The sequence below is a fragment of the Peromyscus leucopus genome, chromosome 5 (assembly GCF_004664715.2).
Source record: "Peromyscus leucopus breed LL Stock chromosome 5, UCI_PerLeu_2.1, whole genome shotgun sequence".
Lineage (NCBI taxonomy): Eukaryota > Metazoa > Chordata > Mammalia > Rodentia > Cricetidae > Peromyscus > Peromyscus leucopus.
The window spans coordinates 46,706,229-46,718,589 of record NC_051067.1 but is presented as its reverse complement, the minus strand read 5'-3'; the positions used below and the strand labels follow the sequence as shown (position 1 = coordinate 46,718,589).

Below are 12,361 nucleotides of genomic sequence, written 5' to 3'. Positions count from 1 at the left end.
GAGAGTCTGGCCACATCTGTGAAAACTTGGGGAAGGAGGGCGGGGAAGAGGAGGAGCGCAGGAGCGCGCAGAGGGGAGCGCGAAGGCCGCGCGCAGCGGAGCTCAACTTTTGCAACCCGGGCGCTCGGCCTGGACGGGCCCTGGTCGCTGAAAGTCGACTTGACGGTCGGGGGCTCCTTTCTTTCTCTTTCTCCTCCCACCCGCGGTTGAACCAAATCAGAACTGTCACTCAGGGCCGGTGACTCAGAGGGATCAGATTACAGGATCCCTGAAACTGATGCGCGGGCTGCAGCGGCGGGAGGGAGCGGACCGGGCCGCGCCGCCGGCGCCCGCACACTCGTCCGCCCGCCCGCCGCTCCCGCCGCGCCCGCTCGCCCCGCCGCCCGCCCGCGCTACACCATGCCCGCCGCGGCCGCACACTGCGACCAGCCGGCTCATCCACGGTAGCTCGAGCCGCCCGCCGCTCCGCCGGCGCGGGTCTGTGGATTTGGGACCTGACAGCCACAGCCGCAGGTACGTCCCGCCCGAAGTTCTTTGTTTTGCGGGCCCCGCAGCCCGCCCTGTCGAGCCGCCGCGCGGCGTCGGAGCAGCTTCCGTGCGCTCGCGCCTTCCCGCGCTCTCGGGGTCTGGACTCGGCGCTCTCGAGACGGACTGCAGACCCCCGGCCCCAGGGCGCGCGGACGAAGTTTGCAGCCGCGGCGCCCGCGCCTACTCCTCGCCAAGTGCGGCGCAGAGCTGGGGGCGCCCGGAGCTGCGGCTGGTCCTCGAGCCGCCGCGGCAATCCGCAGCTCCACTGGCGCGCACCGCCTGGGGATGCGCGGGGCCGCTGCTGCCCGGCTCGCCCGGGTCCCGCCTTCACTTCTGAGGGTGGGGGTGCGGGGTGAGCGGATGGAGGGCGCGCCTCCGCGGTGGGAGAGGAAAAGTGAAAGTTGTACCATCTGTGGGTGATTTGGAATTCTGTCTCTTCCTTTCCAGAGGTAGGGCAGAAAGAAAGAAAAAAAGAAAGGAAGAGAAGTAGCCGTGGCCCTTGCGGTAATCACTACTTTAGAGGCCGAATTTGCAGAGAGCAGAGTTGGGTATGGATCACTCTACTCTGCTAGGAACACTGAACTTTCTGGAGTTGCTACGGGGCCTGGGGATGTGGAGTTAATATTGATCCTAAACTTGAATAGTTAGGTGGTGAAGCGACTTTTCAGCAGATGGTCACATGCCCTCACACTCGGCCTGGCCTTTGCTTATTATCCTTCGGTGAACTTGGTATCCTTCGGTAAACTTTGTGCCTGTGTCCCGGAGTGCACCTTTTTGAGTACCACGCCATCCCTAGGCTTCCTTAGTTACGTGTGTAAAGACCACTTAGGGAAGTTTGCTGCACCGAGTTTACCAACCCCCCCCCCCCCCACCCAAACTTGGTTGTAGACTGCGAGATAGAGTCTGGCCTCGGGTACAGTGCTCATGGCCCTCTGCCAGTTTATATGTACATATATTTATGTAAAACATTTTCTCCCAGCTCTGTGCCAGCTGTTCCACATTTTCCAGCTGCCACTTCAGTTTGAAATGATGGACTGTCGTCCTCAAGTAAAAGAACCCTTCAGTTCGAGGTATGGAGGGCCGGCCGCTGTGCAAATACAGGGGCAGTGCCATTAGCCCCGCTGGTATTATTAGTTCCAAAAAACACCTCCTGCCCTTCTTTTCCTCCCCGTCTCCACAGTTACAGCTTTCCACAGCCCAGTACGTGCACTGTTGAAAATTCAAGTGATTAGGCCCCCTTTTTTTTCTAAATGATTTTTGTGCAGAACTTGGGTGAGGCCATTTTTTTTTTCTTTTTCTTTCTTCTTCCTTTTTTTTTTTTTTTTTTTTAAGATTCCTGAAATATGTGTCTAGTGGGAATAACTTCTAGAAAAAGAGTTGCAGCTTGAGAGCATTGGGCATGGCTGGGGGAAGGGGGGCTATGCTATGCCATCTGAAATCATCTCATTTTAGTCTACTTAAGGGGAGACACTTCGTTCATTCTCCTCATGTCATAGGCTTGTACTGTTTGATGTCTTCACGAGTTATAGACTGAATTCTTCAAGAACTGGCCTAAAGTATTAATTTTGAGTATTTATGTAATTGCTCTGTAATTTGAATAGGTGCCTTATTGATTGATTCCCGTAATTATTTCATTTGGGTTTTAAATTAAAAATTAATAATAGTCTGACAGTTTCTTAATTACATGTGTCAAGATTATTTTGAAGCAGGAAAATGCTATGTTTTAAAATAGTGAAATAACCTCAGAATCACTTCATTTTTCTAAGGCAGAGCAGTATTTCAGTGGAGAGGCTATATTAAAGCAGTGGTGGTTGGTTTTAACAATGTAAACTGTTCAGAGTAGCTACAGAATTTGTTTATGTTAGGAAATATTGGCCTTAACAATCTGGTCCACGAGCTCTGTGGCCAGTTAGATTATAGTCAGACCTTAAAACAAACATAAAATAACATTTAAATGAGCTGAAATTGCATATTTATACAGAGCAGAGAGTTTATTTTACACTAAAAGCTATTTAATTAGAAACTCTCCGCCTAAGGGGAGATCCTTTCAGGGTATGTAATTCTTAAAGTCAGCCCAGGGAAGCTTTTGGTTTAAGATGCATGAATAAGTTCAATGTGAGAGGTGTCTAGTGAAATTTCACACAGGCAGAAACACTTTAAAAGATATAGATTGCTTTATTGCTAATAGACGGACAGGTTTAGCTCAGATGCCTACCAATTCCCCTTGCTTTTTACATGCTTGTACTCCTTGATTGAACTCTGGTGTACATACAGTTTTTTATTGTGTGTCTAATTTGCCAAGGACCACAGACAGAAATGAGAAAACTCAGCACTGATGAAAAATGGCTCTTTTTGACTTATTTCATTACTTACTTAATGAAAGAATTGTTAATTTAACAATTGGATTCCAGAGCCTAAAAGTTGAACTCTCCTTTGTTTGGAAGCCGGCGAAGTTTTCTTAATTACCTGCACGCTGTAAGAGTTACAGACTTCCTTTAGGCTTAGCCATTTAAAAGTGAGTCCTGTGTAAGGCATGCTGCTTGCTGCATTCCCCTCCCCGCTTTCTGAGGACAGTTTGGAAGCTTATGAAAGGAAACACTTTAATGATCATTGTTGTATGCACTCACTTATATGGAGACAGTAATGTTCTAAGAAAAACCAGTCTCGAAGAAGTGAGTCAGTGAGTCACGAAATGCTCAAGAAAACCTTAGTAATGGAATGTTAATGCTTTTAGACTATAGTAGATTATCTTAAAAGTCAGACTTTTCTTTTTTCTGCAGTTGTTGTAAAGCCCTAGCTGCAGAGTTCTTTGAAGGAGGTTTTAGTTCTTCTGGCATTCATAGTCTGATTTGTTTTGGAAGATTCAAGGAATTTTCTGCCAACTTTTATATCGAGAGGCAATCAAAACGCTGAAATGGCTACAGAACAGATACATATATGTATTTGTTAAACAAAAGGTTCTCTAATAATGATTTCAGGTTGTCTTCTCATTAAAGCCTGGGAGAATCTGCTGCCCTTCACTTGACGTTGTCATTTTTCTACGTGGAAATTGATCTGTTCTACTTTCAAAGCAAATAAAAGCAGACACTAAACAACAACAGGGCCGAGTGGTGCTGCAAACTTTCTCAAGTACTTTTCAGTGTATTTTTCATCTTTACTTTTATTTGATGGGCCTGTGAAATAGAGCTGTAGACTGGTGAAGACTTTAAATGAAATTTCACACTTTGATGATTTTTTTTTTAAACTTTGATATATTGACAGCAAAAGGAGCTGTGGAGCTTTTATATAACTTGAGCAGTAACGCCAAGCAGCAGTCAAACGTCTCCCTGCATTTGTGTTTAACTGCAGAAGAAAAACATGTCCATGGGCAGTGGAGGTTCTTATCAACCCCCTAATCCCAGATCCCAGCAAACCTTGAGGGCATGCCTCAGATCTTGCTGAAGTCACTGTGGACTCTCACAGTTTGCAGATTAAATATGCTATGTGTTCCTGGCTCCAGCAACGGTTTTATGAGCTCACTAAGCTTCCTGTCTTAGGATTCTTTTCTTAAGTTTTTAGGGCCTGCTGAAGGCTATGGTGTCTGAAGTAAGTGGTCCTTGTTAATTTAGAGACTCTTTCCATATTTCATTCTCTCTTTAAAAATTGCCAAATTTATTATTTTTAAACTGAAAAGCTAATTATGTCGGGGGAAGGGAGGAGAGCTGCTGGGAAGAAGCTGTGTGTGCAATGTCTTTATGAGCTCATTTGTTTGCAAACTTGGTGTGTTGTCTCCATTGTTTTACACTTTCCCTTTGCCTAGCCCCTGAAAAGTAGACTTTTTCTATTTGAAATACTAAGTGCACAATAGTTTTGTGCACGTTCTTAGCTGCCACTGTGGTGTGTGTGTGTGTGTGTGTGTGTGTGTGTGTGTGTGTGCACGTTTGTTTCACCTGAAAGTGTTTTTTGTTCTGGTTGTGTATATTTCAACCCGACAAAATGTCTCAGAAAATCTATGGCTTTCTAAAGAAGCTGAATGAAAAAGCCATTACATAGTTAATAAGGTGGCACTGGGACATTGCGGCCCCCTCTTGAAAGGCAATATTGTATTGTGTTCCATGTCTGCCTCTGTGGTATCTGTAAGCTATATCCTCTTAGATGGTGTGCTAGCATTTTGTGTACTAGTCATAATTAAAAAAGAAAATACTTACATCATTGTCCAGCACCATGTCATGTCATTCCCAAGAGAACCCAAGCCAATTTTGTGTTTAAAGGTTATTCAATGAATGAAATCGTGAAAGCCCATTTGTCAAAGTACTGCATGGTTTCTGTTCGTTTTCAAGCCCCAAATTCATTGTCTGCCCCAGCCCAGCCATTAGTCATCAGTGTATTAGTGCTGCCTTCAGGCCATGCTGCCCAGCACTTCTTCACACTATTACAGCTCTGAAAGTGTACTCTGTCGACTTGTAGAATTACTGCTCTGATTTCCGCTTGGCTGGTTTGAGGTAAGTCCCCTCCCTCCCTTCTAGCTGACTGTAATCCTTGCTTTCTTTCCAAGCTCCTTTCCAGAGATTTAGAGGCAAACTTTCTTAAGGACCCTGTTGGCATCCTCCCACGGTTTTGTTGCAGCATGCACTATACTTTTAAATTGTACCTGAAGTAAATTGGATTGGGTTGCAGGCCTGAAAACAGTTAGAGGGGCTGGGCTTGGCTTTGGAGGGGAGGGGTGGTATAGCAATAACTAGACACAATGTACTTGTGCATCTGTGTGATTTTTATGTTCTAGAATTAGTTCAACAATAAGGGAGAAGTGCCATCCTTAAGTCCCTGTTGAAATAACTTTAAAATGTGCAATGTATTTGCTTATTTTAAAGCAAGGTTTAAAAAAAAAAAAATGGAAGACTCACCAATTAGATGAAAGATAAGTTCAAAATTTATTCATGAATGAATGAGGCAGTTAAGCCCTGTTACTGATTACATTTTGTGTTATTTTTTTAAAAGAAAGATTTATTAGTGTGTGGAGAAACCTCATCCAGCAGCTTTGAAATGAAGCCAGAATGACTTGAGATGTATGGAAACCTGCAGTCCACTGGTCAGACACGTGGGTCAGACCATGCTACTTCAGGACAAGGCTTGCTGGTTGAGCTGTGAATGCTCCAATAGAATGCCACACCAAAGAGTCTCATTGAGGGTGTGGGTAGCAGTTGATGATGCAGGCTAGATTGACAGTCCTGTATATATAAAAGGTGAAGAATGAATCAGCTGGAGAATGTTGTTTGAGTTAGAAAGTTTACAGGATAAGCGGCCCATGGGTAATTAATTGTTATAAAGTAGGCTTTACATCTGAAAATTCGTAAAGTTTGAAAATGTGGCTTTTAAAATTGAAGTTAAAATTTGACTATCAAAACTTTAAAAATTTGGAGGATAGTACTGAATGAAAACAAGCTGAGTGTCTTTAGTTTATCTGTGGTTGATGTTAATACCTAAATATCAGTCTTATTTGTGGGATTTAATGGTGTGGTAGCTCATTCCTGTAGTCCTAACACTTGGAAGGCTGAAGCAGGAGGATTGTCACAAGTTTCAGGTGAGCCTGGGCTTCATAGTCAATTTTAGGCTGCCTGGCATACAGTGTGAGAACCTGTTTCAAACCATGACAACAACAAAAATGTCAATTATTTAGTTACTCATAGACCATGCAGTCTGTCTCCTTAAGCTTTATTGCTAAGGTGGAGGATTCTAGGAACCGTAAGTTGTGTACTTTCTATGAAAACAGCAAGTTGCTGTTGTTTTCTGCTGCTATGCAAACGTTCTTAATTCTTACAAGCCTCAGTGAAGCACTCCTGGTTTTGTGATGTATATGGATGTAGTGGGAAGACTGTGAATACGAACTTATTTATAGACTGACATAGATATTCAGATCTAGGGTTCTTTGGGAGGGAAGGTCTGGATCCAGCACAGGGAATTTTGGTGTCAGCTTGCTGCCCATCACTGCTTCTTCTTTAATGGCATCTGCTGTGCCCCCTGAATAGCCTGACCAAAGCATAGGAGGCTGGTGGCTGTGTGGGACTCAGAAGTGGTAATGAGTAGTAAATGGAGGCCTCATCCTTCGCTCAGATATTATAAAATAACCTCTGGCAGCTGAAGTAGTAGCTTGTGATCTCTTACATCAACACCAGAAAAGGCACAAAAAAAGTCATTTTGTGATTTTTAAGTGTAATAACAATGATTTCCTTCTTGGTGAATAGTCTTTTCAGTGATGGTAGGATGGTAGTTAAATATATAAATCTCCTTGTGTAGCCTTGGGTGTTCTGGATCTCGCTCTGTAGACCAGGCTGGCCTCGAACTCCCAGAGATCTGCCTGCTTCTGACTCCCAAGTGCTGGGATTAAAGGCTTGCGCTACCACCGCCCTGCTTAAATATATAAATTTCTTAGAAGTTTAGATGTAGTTTATTTCTCAAAGCCAAATTCACTGAATCCAGTCAATTATTTCCCTGTTAGAGCAATTCCATTTTGGGATGTCTGTCAAAATACTGCTTATCTACAATGAGAAGCATCAGAAATGGAAGGAAGGAAGACTGAAAATAATAAACAGCAGGTTTGGGGATCCCTTGGTTTTTCCAAAGGGCAGCTTGGATAGATTTCAGTTTTCTTATTCACAGATGAGGTTTGCTGCTCTCTTGACCTTGGGAAAAGTAATCCTATAAAGGTGAAATGATTGTATATTAAAAAATATGGTAGTTAAACATTAATGAAGGTTTCATGAAGAGCGTATGAAATTGGGCTTCCTTGTCTGCAGAAAGGAAGACAGTACAGACAGGAAGGGAGACAAGATCTTAGAAATCTTGAGAAGTGTTGGTATGTCACAGAGGTTCTGCATAACTAATTGATTTTAAGTTCAGAAAGATACTTGAACAGTAGAAAACCTCAGGCACATTACAGACCGCTTAGGTTTCTTTCCAAGATGGGCTGAATTATCTGCATTTTTCTTCATTGAACCTCCAGACTATTTTCCTCTTATAAAATTGATGAAAAGTTTTAAAGTCAGCATTAGCTTTGTCCTTCATGTTGAAAAGAAAGTTCTCCTTCTCTCTCTGAAGGAATTATTTTCTTTAGGAAATGGGTTATTTAATAGCTCCAGGAAGGTATAAATATTAAATAGGATTTTTTCCCCTAAATGGTTGCTTCTTCCATGATGTCCTAGTAGTAGAGGATGAGAGAACCATCACTCTTCAGTGATGGAGTGGAAGACTGCCCCCCAAATCCCATCTCAGCCTGGTTCATTGTGGAATTTTGGAACATTAACATATGAGGGAGACCATTCAGCTTAACAGTGTCCAGGCAGGTGTGAATAAAAGCCTCTTTCCCTGGAGCAGCAGATTCTTGAACTGCAGGGTGTCATTTCTTACATAGGCCTGCTCTTGGTGCATGCATTCTGGAGTGATGTCTTTCTGGTCTCTTAGGGCCAGTAGGTGTTCTAATCTATGAGAAACTGGTCAGGTTATCGTCAGTCTGGTCTTTAGCTTAGTTGTTTTGAATCTTTAAATGCATTAAGAAAAAAAAACAACAACAACAACAACAAACAGAGTTATTGCCACAATTCAGGTAACAACAGTAAAACCAAGTGGATTAAGGAAATAGGTGTTGGCGATGTGCTGCTGGTCTGTGTGACTGCCGGAGTTCTGTTCCATCGTAGGCTCTAGGATGCTCAATTGTCACTTTAACCTTTGGCTTTAGTTAGCACTGGCGCTTTCTTTTGAAAAATAACGTTAGTGTTCAGATTGTAAAGGAATCCCGGATACCTAGGGTTTGGAGGTGCCGCAGCCGAGAACTGCAAGGGGGAGAGGCTGCTTTATGCAGGTTTAAGAGCTGGGATTTAAAAAAGTGTCTTTACAAGAAGCTTCTGTGTGATTAAGGTTGAGCCTCATGCAGGGCTTTCTGAGAGACTGTGAGGCTGTGTGTCTGCCTTGACCATTCACAGCTCTCGCATCTGTTTAGGAACTAAACTAAGGAAGGAGTCCAGCCATAGCCTGCTCTAAAGAATTCCCGTAGTAAATGGGCCTGTCTCTCTGAAGATGATCAGTCACTGTGAGGCAGCCCCTCTCGCTGATGGGGACTCTTTGAGAGGGCTTGAGGCATTTGTGGGAAAGTGCTTTGAAAATGTAGTGGACCCCTCCCCTCCAAAATTCTCAGACTTGGTAAATGCTCCCTCCAACCCCCTTCACTTTCAGAGTGAACATACTCTACAAGCCTTATTCCTAGTGGCTTCAGGAAGCTTTTATTGCACGGTTTTAGGGGAGGTTGAGGCAGGTTCACGATTACAATTTAGAAAAGAAAGATGTACCTGCAGGCAAGTTGCTAGTAGGGGAAGGAGTAGGTTTAAAATAGGGTCTGAAATTAATTGCGCTCCAGACTCTGGCCTCTGGGAAATTACCAAAGGGTTGGAATAGTTGAATGAAAAAAGCCTTGGTTGTTTTGCCTCCAGGAAGGAGCTTTTATCCCTCTTTTTTTTTAACCTGTGAAACTTAAGACCTTAGAAGGCAAATGTTAGTTGCAGGCTTCCTGGGCGGCTGGTTGCCCCTACCTCTTTTGCTAGGACTCAGACTCACCCCCCACCCCCAAAGGGGGGGAAAACAGCAGGAAAAGTCAAGTGGTCTGCCTGCAATCCTGCATGTAATGTATCAGTGGTGAAAGACTGAATGAGACAGGCCAGAGTTGTAAACAGGGAAACTGCCTCAGGAGGAAAGTCTTGATTTCATTCATATCTTAAAAATAGTGGCATGTGTTCTACAGAGAAAAGTATTGGAAGTGAATCGGAATTAATTCCCACCCTCCTTGATTCTTAAGTTACTCTGGGCTCTAAGGGGAGTGATAGGGTGGTGCTTCAACCTGCCACGACTTAGCATTCCAGCAGGGGTCAACTCTGGTCTGTGTTTCCAGATCCCTTAATGTCCTATGAGAGAGCCACCCTGAAGGGAGAAGCAGTCACCATTTCATCAGTTAGATGGGGTGTGGGCATCTATGGTATTAAAGCTTTCTCTTTGTGACAAGGATAAAATTGTGTTTTTATCAGTAAAATAAGCTGATATAATTCATGGTGCTATACAGGAAGCAGATGTCTGCCTTGGCAAGTTGCCATGTTATAGCCCTGCACCAAGCATTGACTACACTTAAATAATTAGTTGCTAATTAATGAGATCCAAAAATAAGTTGTCAAAATAGAAGAAGGGGGTAGACTCTTTAAGTTACCAAGGGCCTAGTTTTTAAGAAATCTATTTCAAACGGGTAGGAATTAGTATTCTCCAAGACCATTAATTAGTAGCTTTCAGGCGATGCCTCTTGGCACTTGAACCCTTCTCTGCTGTGATGAGTTCTGGGAGGGTTATCACTTTTTTAAAAATGAAGTTCTGTGCCTTGAGGGGTGCCCAACAACTGCATAAAACCCAGGTTTGCCAAGCAACTTTGGTGACTTGTTTGTTCTTACTAGAAACCTCATCTCTTGATGGGATGATTGGGTTCCTTTGCCTGTCTTGTTTCCTTTTTGCATTTTAAATGTAGTATACGACCCAAATTCATCTAATAGAACCGTTTAAGTTTTGGAGGAGATGGTTATCATGTCTGAAGAGGCCAAAGAGTTGGGAGCTTTGATTAAGAATTCCCAGTAAAATTTTAGCTTTTATATAACTTGCCAGTTTTCAACGAAATGTTTAGTATAGAAGATGCATTGTAGCTAGCTCAAGGATGTTTAAAATTGAAGACACAGCAGATTTAGAAGTCATAGTGTCTCTGGTAAACCTTTATTTACCCAGTCAACATTTGTGTGTGAATTAGTTGTTGGGATGGTAGAAGCCTTCTCCACATGAGGCTTCCAGTCTGGAGTGGGGAGATGGATGTTCAGCAAAGACTTTTTCTTTCCTAGACACAGTTCTTTATCATTACAGTTGGAGCTGGGATAGGTTTGTCTGGTCTGAGAATTCATTGCTCTGGGATACACTTCATTCATTCTGTAGTGAAGAAAGGCTTTGATGAGGCCCTCTCATCAATACACAGCGATAAACAAAAACAAATGTGCAGAGCAGTTGTTTGGAAGCTGCAGTGAGCTTGACAACCAGTGCTGCTTCAATTACAGGCTCTCGGGTGCTGTTCTTCACGACAAATGCATTGTGCCAGAAACAAGAGAACCAGATCTCTTAGCAAGCCTACAGCAGTATGGGTACTAACGGCTAGTACTAATGGTTACTCAGGTAGACTTGGAGTAGGGGTGGTGTGGATTGGGTTGAGTTGTTCTTATGGTATACTTGATCTTTGTTTTGTTTTTTTGGAGACAATGTGTTACTGTATAGCCCTGGATGTCCTAGAACTTAATTTGTAGACCAGGCTGACTTGGAACTCACAGAAACTCTTCTGCCTCTGCCTCCTGAGTGATGGAATTGGAGTTGAGTGCCATCCCCCCAGCCTTGTGATAGACTTTAAAGATGTTATTTAAAGCTGGGTGTGTGGTACAGTTCTGTAATCGGATTGAGGATTAGTCTGAGGGAGGAGGTTGAGGAAGAGGAGTTGGGAGTTTGAGGCCAGTCTGCACTGTGTAGTGAGACCTCACCTTAAACAAACAAACAAAATCAGTTTGGAGAGAGAATTAAAAGAGAGTTATTCCGTTTGTGGGTTTTTTGTTTGTGTGTTTTTTAATGAGACTGCATTCGGAGGTCAGAGAATCATGGGGTGTTGGTTCTCTCCTTTTATTATGTAGATTCCAGAAACCAACTCAGCTTTTCAGGCTTGAAAACCGGCGGGCGCCTTTACCCACTGAGCTGTCTCTGTGGTCCTCTAGTCTGAGGCTTTTGTTTGTTTGTTTGTTTGTTTGTTTGTTTGTTTTGTTTCTTTTTTAGAGGTACAAGCAACTATTGTAAATTTCTCTTGAGAGGTTTTTTTTTTATCCAGGTTTATGGAAAAGCTTTGGAGAATCTATGATCTTTTGGAAATTAATGGGTGTTTTGTATAAAGAAAGTCTTTACTGTTTTGTTTCCTCTTCGGAAGAAAAGCAGCAGAGTGCTTCTGTTGGAGTTGATCAACTGAGACTGAGTGCAGGTTGCCCAGGATTGCGCTGGACAGCTCCTGGGGCATCCTTAGGTAGCCTCTATGGGTGCTGTCCAGCCCCTTGCTGTTTGGGTCTTATTTTTCATTGTGCTCTCTGGACATGCTTCTCAATTCAGTGTGGGTCTTAGCGTTGATAAGTACATCTTATTTTCTTTTTATCCTACAAAACACTCGTGTGTTTTAGAGGGAATGACAGAAGATATTCTTGGAAAAGATGGAAGTTAGCGGGAAGAGCTGGTGCCCCAGTGTTGGGTGTACAGCTTTTGGTTCTGAGGCCATCATTGAGTGGCTTGAATTCCAGGTCAAGGGGGATATGGTGTATGTTAAAGAATTTACAGGTCCCTTGCAAACATGAGTTAAAGCTGACTAAACGTATATCCTCTGGCGTTTTCACTTTTGCCAGTGAAACAGCTGTTTATTCTATTTCACTAATCACTGTTTTGATTGAACATTGTGGTGTCGGCTACATGTAGAAAATAAGCAGATGACTAGACAGATGAAATGCCTTCCATGGGTGTTGCAGTTTAGAGCGCTTGAAGGAGACATGCCTGAGAGTGGACTTTCCACCTTCGTATTCTTTGTAGGTATGGAACATGATTGTAAAACAGAGTATGTTGGAGTGAAAATTGATGAATGATTAGTTGAGATATTATCCCGTGAATGAAGCTGATGAGAGAAAGATGAACTGACTTTGCCTGTAGTTGAGTTTTCATATTTTGTAAGTGATCCCAGCGTTTGCTCTCTTCACTTTTTGGCTTTTTGTTG

The 12,361-nt window shown here is 43.2% G+C and overlaps 1 protein-coding gene across 1 annotated transcript in view; it reads left to right on the top strand.

Annotated features, from left to right (window-relative positions):
* The first annotated feature begins 428 nt into the window (after positions 1 to 428).
* The window catches only part of Gli3 (GLI family zinc finger 3), a 265,017-nt gene continuing 253,084 nt past the window's right edge, over positions 429 to 12,361 (top strand). Inside the window, exon 1 of the mRNA XM_037205928.1 lies at positions 429 to 513. The gene's annotated coding sequence lies outside the window, so the exon portion shown is untranslated. The remainder of the gene's footprint in view (positions 514 to 12,361) is intronic.